An 11019-nucleotide genomic window follows, 5' to 3' on the forward strand; every position below is an offset into this window, starting at 1 on the left:
TTCCTTTGTTCTTTTTAGCCTCTGGAGGCCACCTGCATTCCCTGGCTTATGTCCCTCCCTGTGTCACCCTCGTCTCCTGTTTCCATGATCGCATCTCCTACTGCTCATCTGATCCTGTCTTCCTATTTAAGGACCTTTGTGATTACATTAGACCTACCTAGATAATCAAGAATAATCTCACCATCTCTAGATCTTTAACTTAATGACATTTACGAAACAACTTCTGGATAACACCTAGATTAATGTTGGATTGAATAACTGAGTACCATAACCTAGCCAATTTTACACATAAAATTGACAATCACATAGTTCCAGAAAACAGAGTCTCGTAACAGGATTCTGGAATTGGGTGGGACTTGGTCATATATTTGAGGAAGGCAAGGATTATTTTCTTAGCCAGGCCAAAATGGGATGCAGGTGATCCGCAACATGTAAAAGCATCAGGATTACTCATCATTGCCACTGTTAGCAGCATTATATGGTGTGCAGATGGAGGGCAAGTTACTAGGGTATCAAGTGTCTGTGGTACTATGGACACAGTACTGATGATAAAGATTATGGATCCATGCTGCTTCTCCTGACAGCCAGAGAGCACAGTGGGGGAAAATGGAAATTAAACAAATATCCATTTATAATAACCTTCAGATTCCTTCTATTCAGCATTCTAATGATGTCTTCACATTCTGAGGCCATCACATCATTAACTATAGGCCATCACTAAGTTCAAGCTTCAATTAACCAACTGAACAGGCTTTTAATATTATTCACAGGGGCTCAAACCAATCCAGTAAATCCCAGATCCAAAATGACATTGAATCCGTGTCAATGAACTCAGACAGTCTGATTGCTACATTTTAGAATAATCTTCCATGTATGCCCCTGGCTCTGCAAGTAAGTTTGGCAAAATCTTTGAACCTTTTGGTGTGTATATTACCTCAGAGGTAGAGAGGAATGAGGCCTATCTTGAAGAGCTTTCAAGCTCTGTAGGAAATGATAATGGTGGGAAACACTATAATATAATTGATTTAACTGAAACAACGGGGTTCTAGGATGGTAGAGCCCAGGTGATAGGTACTATCAGAGAAAAGCTGGATAGAATTATCTGGTCTAGGGGTGCCTGGGTGGCTCAGTCGTTAAGCATCTGCCTTCAGCTCAGGGCGTGATCCCGGCGTTCTGGGATTGAGCCCCACGTCAGGCTCTTCCCATGGGAGCCTGTTTCTTCCTCTCCCACTCCCCCTGCTTGTGTTCCCTCTCTTGCTGGCCGTCTCTCTCTCTGTCAAATAAATAAATAAAATCTTTAAAAAAATTATCTGGTCTATAAATGAATCTGCACAGGCTTAAGCTAGAAGTGGCTGGGTTCCATCAATAGGAAACAGCTACACACCATCTGGAGCAGCTATCTTTAGGGACATCCTGAGTATCTGAAATCATATACCCATCAACCAATGGCTTAGAGCTTCCCATTCCATCCACCTCTAACCCATTTTACCTACTTCTTCTTGAGACAACATACCTAGAACCATAATATTTTCATTCCTTGGCCCCAGGACCCACACCATTGGAAGATACAACCAAAATCCTTGGGACAAGAAATCCTAGCCTCTAAGTACCAACAACAATAGCTGCCAGTACCTGATTCAGTAAGACAACTGTAGCTGGAGGCATATATCTGGGATCTCACTACACAGATCTTTCTAGACACAACATAGACTTACAACATAGAACCAAAAACTCCAGAGAAACACTGGTTCTATGTGGCTTGGCAAATTACAGGGGATGGGGAGAAAGGAAGCAACAAGCTCCAAGCTCCATGTAGCTTTTTCAAGCAATGAATCTCACTTAGTGCCTCTCTTGCATGCTTCAGTATAATCTAATCTACTCCTATTCACAGACTGTCTCCTAAATATCTAAACTAAAGCCTCCATAAATTTCCTCTGCTCTCTGTTCATTTTTCCAGACTCCCAAGTTTATGTCTCTGCTGTGTCCTAGACTCACATCTAAGATTTCCTGCATGCTTTTGCCTTTTCTGGTTATGACTTTGGCTCACTCGCTCTTTCTTTTTCTTTCTTTCTTTCTTTCTTTTTCTTTTTCTTTCTTTCTTTCTTTTTCTTTCTTTCTTTCTTTCTTTCTTCCTTTCCTTCTTTTCCCTTCCCTTCTTTTCTCCTTTCTTTCTTTCTTTCTTTCTTTCTTTCTTTCTTTCCTCTCTCTCTCTCTAAATCATGCTGTCTGTCCATGAATTGCTAATTCATGAGCAATCTTTCCTGTCAGGACACCAGAATGTGTGCTCTGTCTCGTCAATGATGACACACCCACTGGGCACATTTAGACCCAACTGAGTCCAAAGAATATCAGGCTTAGAATCAGAAAACACAGGAATAAATCTTAACTCTGCTAGTTGATGTCTGTATACACTTGAGGAAGTTATTAAAAATACCTGAGATTCAGTTCTCTAGTCTCTAAAATGAGGCTGAACACTGGTAAGAACTACCTCGTAATTGAATTTCACAAGAATTAAATAAGAGGAGAAACTGCTCAGTCCGACTTTTTTATACATAGGATATATTCAAAAAGAAATTGTTACTGTCTCTGTATTTCATTCTAACATACAAAAGAAATTGTTGGTGTCTCTGTATTTCATTCTAACATACATGAAATATTTTCCATTAGAACACAGCTCAGGAATCTTTAATGTATTGATATTTTCATATTTAAAGTCATTCCACAAATGCTTTGAAGCTGCTGAACTAATTCTAATTTTGGAAGTGGCTGGAAGTTGCTGTTTTAATAACGGTGACATAACTCCGGATGATGATGGAGGAAGATTCTAAGTCTTTACAGCAAACCAAGGACGTCCCATGAATCACTTAAGGTTCTTTTGCACACTGATGATAAATCAGTGATTCAGTGGAATTAGTAAGATAAACAGAATCCAACTCTTTCCTTCTTGTCCCTATTACAGCTTCTCTTCTTGGCATGTAACTCAAGCAAATAGATTAAAGAGATGTCAATATTTCACAGAAGTGAGAGGCTCTGACATACTGTTGGAAATGTGTCACCACTTAGAGGTGAAATAGCCAGTGAACAGCGGTGTTATTTCCTAGGAAAAGCTCACTCTTTAATGTCAACACTGATCTTACCTGGGCCAATCAGCTCCTCCCTACAAGGAATTTTAACTTTTGGATGGAAAAACATAGAAATTGAGCATTTTAAGAGCTCAGTCTTATCAATGGCAGTATTCTCAAGGGAAATTCCACAAATTCTTACTGTTAAGGTGCCAGGATCCTGGATTCCTGTTCTTCCCAAGGTCGAAGTTTGAACCCATAAGTTATCCTCATACCCTTCCATAAACTATCTCTTTTTGTTTCATCTGAATCAGGTTGTTTCTGTTACTTAGAACCTCAGTAATTTTGAATGCATACAGAAACATATTTGTCAAAATAAAGCAAACATTGCTTTTTGTAAAAATATTTTACTGCAAAACTAAAGAATTGTTTTATCTGTTTTGGCGTTAAAATCCACCAGGGGGCAGAAAGGATTTCAGCTGAATTTTCTTCAGCGTGTGTAAAGCAAACCGCACTGCTCAGTTCAGGTTGCATTTTAAATGGACAGTTATTTCTATTTGAATCCAATAGAATATTCATTATTACTTTTCTTAGAAGAGGCATAAATCGATTATTGAAAAAAAATCTGAGCCTAGTTAGACATGTTTTCAAGGTTTCTTTTTAAGTAAATTTTAGAAATAACTTACATAGACAAAACTACTTTAAAATAAAATAGGGCATATCTCTAATGTATCTATGAAGGCCACATTATCACTAGATAAAATGGTGGGTTTATTTGTTATTTTAACAATACTAGTTAAAGTAAATTGGGATACAATTATGTAAAAAATGCAGAAGAAATACAAATCAGCTCTTAGAATGATTGTGTTGGGCAAGGAAATCATACATAATTTGTCTTGATTTTCCTATTTTTTGGATTTTTCTGAAATGTATTTAAGTTATTTTAAATTATTTCAATAATAAAGAATTAAAATTAAGTTTTAAAATACAGGATGTGGGGCGCCTGGGTGGCACAGCGGTTAAGCGTCTGCCTTCGGCTCAGGGCGTGATCCCGGCGTTGTGGGCGAGCCCCACGTCAGGCTCCTCCGCTATGAGCCTGCTTCTTCCTCTCCCACTCCCCCTGCTTGTGTTCCCTCTCTCGCTGGCTGTCTCTGTCTCTGTCGAATAAAAAAAAAATTTAAAAAAAAAAAATAAATAAAAAAAAAAAAATAAAGAATTAAAATTAAGTTTTAAAATACAGGATGCATACAGAAGTTCCTAAATTTTAAGAGCACCCCCAAATAAAATATTGATTGTCCTATAATAGAAAACATCATTAATGATAAATTTGTATGAGAAAACACTCTTTAATGCCTTCAAATTAATTTCTAGGGTTTTATAGTCTTCTTGCTATCTGTTTCTTTAGTCTGTAATTATCTTTGTTGAAAAAAAGTCAAAATATTTATAGCAAACTTATCAGCCATTGGGGTTTCAATCCACTTGATGGTAGGGACTAGAAAATGTGGGGAGAGAAGTCAAGTCTTCCCAGAGAGGGTAAAATCTTCTCCAAGATTGGAAAGATAAGCCACAACCAGGAAAAGAAGTAGGGCACTAAAACACTAAATTTATAAAGAAAAAACAATAAATGTTCATCACTGTTAAATTTTTAAAGACAAGACTCTAATATATTCTGAAGGAAGTTTACCTTTATTTTCTAGAGTGGAACATTTAATCATAAATCAAGATACACAACTTTTAGGAGCTGCCCGTTACACATCTGGAGCTTTCTCTTCCGTCTCAGCTCAGAAAATGCATTTATCTGCCACCTGCCCAAGTCTGAATCAGAGGTGATGTCAGCACTGAGCATGACAGGAATTCAAGCTTCTGCTGACGTATATTTTCTGTAAAGAATCTGTTTGGGTTTCCCAACTGATGGTTTTTGGTCTAGACAGCCGTTTGGAACAAATTACATTATTTGCCTTGCCCACAGGAAATGGCACGTTTTCAGAGGTGCTTCGCTGATCCATTATTTGAATATTACTTTCAACATAAAGTTGCTAAGAACAAGAGATAGTTCCACAGCAAGTCCATCTCTCAGTTTTGAGCAGGTAATTACAGAACAAAAAGGGTTTGTAACAAAAATCAACTAACTATAGCTATGTTGAGAACTGTGGTTTTGTGTTTTTTCATTTCTTTTCTTTTTCTAACACCTATGCTCTCTAGTGGAAATGACTTCTGTTAGTCCTGGAATCGTGCAGGGAGGGCAGGCCTAGGACCAGGGTCTAGCCAGAAGTTCACAGCAATATTTTAGCGACCAAATGACCAACACCTAAGACCATAATGGTGGGTGCAATGCATACTCTACATCAGGCATATTTCACTTATTTATTTAGCAATATGTTGTGCTCAGTGTGTTTTGACACTTTGCTAAGCACTTTAATATTAGCTGATCCACCTGCAAGGTGGTTACTATTTGCATCCCCATACAGATGAGAAAATGGAGGCACCAGAGGTTTGGTAACTTACCCAAGGTCATTCCATCAGCAATAATCTATCTGTTCAAAAAGTTATCCAAAAAACTCATATGACAAATATATGTGAACTTTTTCATTTATTCAAATGCCTACCATGAACCTTAATTTTTTCTCTTTTGTTCCGGAACCCATCACCTTCCACCTCCTGCAAAGCCTGCTCCACTGATTTGTGTGTCTCTCAATATTTAAACAGGACCAAACCTCTCATATCTTACCCAAAACTCCTTGGGCCTTGCATTCCCCTCCAAGTCTGCCTTCTCTCCCATCTTAGCAGGCACTTTGAGCTTTTTGAACAATAATCTACATTTCAGGGCCTCCACTTCCTTACTCCCATTCTGCCACAACACACTACCCTAACCTTTGTTCTCAAACTTACTGAAGTTGCTAGCACCAGTGATATCTCCATTCCCAAATACCTCAGGACCTGTTCGAGGCCTTTTTTGCATCTCACGTTATAACTTGCTCTCAGAGGGCTGCAGTTAAATCAGTGGTTCTTAACTTAGCTGGGTGTCATGGACCTTTCTACAATTTAATGAAAGCCATGGATCCTTTCCTGAGAAGAATGAAGCATGGATAATATAAAATATATTATATATACAAATTATATGTATATATACCTATGTGTGTGTATTCCATTCACTTTCAGAAGGGATTCACAGATGACCTGGTAGCATACCACTAGCCTGAGACTAAGAACTTCTCATCTGAATTCTGATGGCTTCTTTGCAACTGCCTCTATAGACACCATGCCTACCTGGATGCCCCATAGGCCCTTCAACAGCCTCTTGTCTCCATATAGTTTCACTCCCTCCCCCCAAGTCTATTTTCCATCCTCCTGTGTTTCTACACTTCTATTGACCCCAAAATAGCACATAAATATCAAGAACAGATTTTCCTCAAGGGTGGACTTGAAGTCCTAACATGTATCTGAGGTCACTTAACAAAAAGTGGATCTTGCCTTTGAACAGAACTTTCACTTGGCAGTTAGGGAATGTTCTAGCATTCTGGACACCTACTCATTATGACTAGGAAACTCAAGAAGTTTTTTAAAGATTACTATTTGTTTTCCTTTTTGTTTTGTGATAGAACTGAAGAAACCTGCCTGGACACACCCCTTATTCAGAGGAGGGATTAGCCCCATTGTTGGGGGTTAATCTCCCAACCTTGTGTGGACTACCAGCTACAACTGTTCATCAGAGCTGCTCCTGGTCATCATAACTACTGCTGCTTAACAACTCTCACAAATATGAAGAAGTAGCTGCTCCATTAAACTGAGAAAGAAAGTTGCAAGGATGATATCACCTGGTACTAATTAACTGACCACTCACTCAAATACATTTTTAATACCAAGCTCATGAGATGTGCAAGAGGAAGAGGGAGTGTTTTGCCGACCAGATGCAGACAGGTGGATAGAATAGTTTCTATACCTCAAATTGTTCTCCCTCTCTCTCCTTCTCCCCTCCATACACCTCCCTGCCCATTATTGGCACAGGCTGAAGAAGCTGAAGACTGTCACCTTTGTCAAAGATCGAGAGGCATCTCAGGGTACTCAGAGATGTGGACATATGGTTTGCTTTGCCTGGGGCTCCACAGCATGGATGCCAGGAGAAATTTCTAGAAACAGAGTATTAGGGGATTGCCAGAGCAAAGCCAAGGTAAAACTCAGAAACTGATCAGTAAATCTCCATTGGGACCAGATAGAAGAGAGAGCCAAGATTGTTCAAAGAGGATAAAAGGAAATCAAACTGAAGAAACTCCCAAGTTAAAATGTCCATCAGAGGTCAAAAATATAGCGGTTCATGATCCAAACAGGGCTCAAGGTTTTTTATTTGGCTGGCACAGTGTATTAATGTTTTTCTAATTAGATGCCAACTTGTAGAAGTTGAGATATTTCACGTCAAAGTCCAGATTCCAGTGTTTCTAGAAAACTCCAAAGGAGACTGCTTTCTAACATGGCAGCACTGGTGAGCCTCGAAACCCATCACCGCTTCAGGTTGTGAGCACCAGCCACCGTCCCTGGGGCCCATTTGAATCATTTGCTTTAGTCACCTGGCCATACAGGCATTTGATTTTCCATGCACAAGTTTAAATGGTTCTCCCAGTTTTACTACTGTGTTCATGCCTCTGAGTTGGATAAACTGAAGCAGTTACAAAGGGGAAATGAGGAGGATAATCTGTCCTGTGGGTTTCGCCTCAGTGTCTTTCCACAAAACACAAAACAAGAGTTTACTGCATAACTGGACAACCTCTCAATAGTGTTTCATGAATCGTTGTTTGCTTTTTATTATAAATTAATATATGTTCTTTAATCTTATTCATTGGTTTATGAGATAACTGTTTATTCTTTATTACATAAAGTACATACTATGAGCCAATCACTCTTCCAGGCTCTAGAAATATTTCAGAAGATAGGTGCTCCTCTTTTAGAACCAATTTATTGTAGAGACATACATAAGAAACAAACAAATATCATTATTACACAGAGTGATAAATGATGTGAAACAAGATTACCAAGAAGGTAATCTGGCGAAGAGCTGCTTCAGAAAGGGCTAGATTTTCTAATCAATTAACTATTTTTTTAACATACAGAAGAGTGATAAGACACATACACCCACCCCACCCCACTCCCCCAAAGATCACACATGCTTCCTGTCTTCTAGAAGCTCCCAAGGGCTAGTTTTAGTAACTGCATCTTGCCTTTAAAGCACAGGTTGTACTGGGGAACCTGAGTGGCTCAGTCAATTAAGTGTCTGACTTGTAAGTTTGGCTCAGGTCATGATCTCTTGGGTCATGAGATGGACCATGGAGCCTGTTTAAGATTCTCTCTCTCCATCTCTCTCTCCCCTCCACCCAACCCTGGTTCACTGTCTCTCTCTCACACTCTCTCAAAAAATAAAAAAACAAAGCAAAGGGTGTACAATAGAAAGAGAAGTGGAAGGTCAAGTAATTATGCAGACAGTTCAGAGATTCATTGGGCTGTCTGCTGAAACCCTTAGGTGACTAGTTTAGAGCAGCCAGCTTAATTGATCTAGCTTTCAGTATTCTGGAGTGAACATTGTTAACCTCCTGCCTTGTTACTTAGACAGTGAGATTATTTCTGTGATGTGTGGATTTTACTTTGTTACTAAGTAACCATGAGTATTCTACTCTATTCATCTTTCAATCACCTATTTCCCCATGTGAGAAAATTTTCTCTGTACAGACAAATTAAGGGTCTCTTTATTCATTACTCTCTCAAGCTCTCCCTGTTGAGTTGAATATAATGAAAAAATGAGTATCAATCAATAAAATAAACATCTTTTTTAACTGGAGATATTTTTAATCAATCCCTGTAGGCTTTAAATATATATATATTTCTGAGCACAGCAGTCATCTGTGGAAATGTTTAAAATCTAATTTCATAGAACTCCATCTGAAATAATTTATCTTATTGAAACCATACTAATCATGAAGCCCCTTTAGGCTATTTTCTTTATTTCAGCTACATATGTCTCACCATTAAATTCTTATTCATCATTATTCAATAGCCTCTTCACTTTTATAAAAATAGCACTCCAGCTCTTAGATGATTATGACCAAAAACTACTTCATTTTTCAAAATGTTGTAAAGATTATAATTACAATGTTAAGAGCAATGAGCTAAACATGCGGCATTCTTCTCATTCTTTATTACATAGCATTATTGCAAGATTCCATTCTGCCCCCTCCCATGTTTTTTTAAACATAATTATTTGTCTGCCCATAGGCAAAATAAAACTAAAAATTGAAAATCTAGTTTCACAATATTCCTGAAGCCAAAGGGCATTTTTGAGCTTGTTTTTCTGATGGATAAAGGAGTATGTATGTTTATGTACATAAACAAGATACACACAGTTACAGGAGAGACCAAAGTTGCTGCAAAATAAAAGCACTGGCTAGTGCAGACATACTTGCATCTGTGATGCCAACACGAACAGTGGGAACGAGGAGAGTGAAGTCAATGACTGTACTGACTATGCCTTGCTTTGTCTACTTTAAAAAGATGAGGGGGGCGGTGCCTGGGTGGCTCAGTCAGTTAAGTGGCTGACCTCGGCTCAGGCCATGATCTCTGGGTCCTGGGATCGAGCCCCACTTAGGGCTCTAAGCTCAGCAAGGAGTCTGCTTGTCCCTTTCCCTCTCCCTTTGCCCCTTCCCATCACCCCCGCTCAAGTGCTCTCTCTCTCAAATAAATAAATAAAATTTTAAAAAATAATTAAAAAAATAAAAGGGTGGGGCTTTTCTATCATTTTATTGTAGGTCTCTCATTTTTTCATTGTTGCTTTTACATGAAACTATTTTCACGTATCAGAATATGTTGTTAAATTCTGAACACAGAGCACCTGGCTGGCTTAGTCGGGAGAGCATGAGACTCTTGACTGCAGGGTCATGAGTTTGAGCCCTACATTGGGTGTAGAGATTACTTAAAAAAAAAAATTCTAAACAGAGCATCCAGGCAACCCCTGTATTCTCCTAACTCCATGACCCATTTCTCTTCTCTTTTTATTTAAGACAGCACTACCATATGCTCAAACTTCAAAAAGATAGGAATTTTCTCAGGCGATTAGTTAGCTGTCTAGAAAATGCATATTTATACATATATACATACGTAGTAACCATATATCAATAGTATAACCTCTGCTACAAATATTTTCAATTCAAAGAAAAACAACACAGATTTTTATATTTCACTTTTAATAAAATTCATATTTCAAATTAGTGCAATTAAAGACAAACTCTGAATAAATGTATTTAAATATTATTAAAAAGAGTTACAAAAGTGGACTTCATACATGATTATTCAACATATTACTTAAATCATATACCAAAAATCATTTCTCACTGGCACTCTCAGGCATAATTTACATAATTAAATATTTAATCCATACCTATATGGAACATTAACCATGTAAGAAAATAATATATACCTAGCAAAAATAAAAGAATAGCATACTTTTTAATATTCTATATATATTGTTTGATTTAAACCTTGTTTTTTAAAAATTTCAAATTACTCTATAGACAAAGATAAACCAAGAAAGACTGCACTATATGAAAGGACACAAATAATCAGTTATTTCTGAGAAGTCTCTTATTTTACTCATCTTAATACACCATAAAATTAGATGCTTCATCACTTTGTACAGTTAATATGATTCCAGGCACTTTTTTCTTCAAATCAGATTTACATTCTTAAATGCCTGTCAGGGGGAAGAAGAAAAATGTCATTTATATTCTGGTTTTTAATGTACTTAAAAACATACATAGTTTTAATATAGTTGTATTTTATTTTATTTTGCCGAAAGAATCTGTGGGCTCAATTTTTAATCTAATCCTGAGAATATAAGCTAATGCGTGTGTGGAGGGGTAGAAGAGTCGATGAGTACTTTTATTTATTTTTTTTTTAAGATTTTATTTATTTATTTATT

At 37.6% G+C, this 11019-nt stretch overlaps 1 protein-coding gene across 1 annotated transcript in view; it reads right to left on the reverse strand.

Annotated features, from left to right (window-relative positions):
• Positions 1–10653: 10653 nt before the first annotated feature.
• ALKAL1 (ALK and LTK ligand 1) overlaps positions 10654–11019 on the reverse strand; it is a 22417-nt gene continuing 22051 nt past the window's right edge. Inside the window, exon 5 of the mRNA XM_019800056.2 lies at positions 10654–10791. The gene's annotated coding sequence lies outside the window, so the exon portion shown is untranslated. The remainder of the gene's footprint in view (positions 10792–11019) is intronic.

The sequence above is a fragment of the Ailuropoda melanoleuca genome, unplaced genomic scaffold (assembly GCF_002007445.2).
Source record: "Ailuropoda melanoleuca isolate Jingjing unplaced genomic scaffold, ASM200744v2 unplaced-scaffold11384, whole genome shotgun sequence".
NCBI classification, from domain to species: Eukaryota; Metazoa; Chordata; class Mammalia; order Carnivora; family Ursidae; genus Ailuropoda; species Ailuropoda melanoleuca.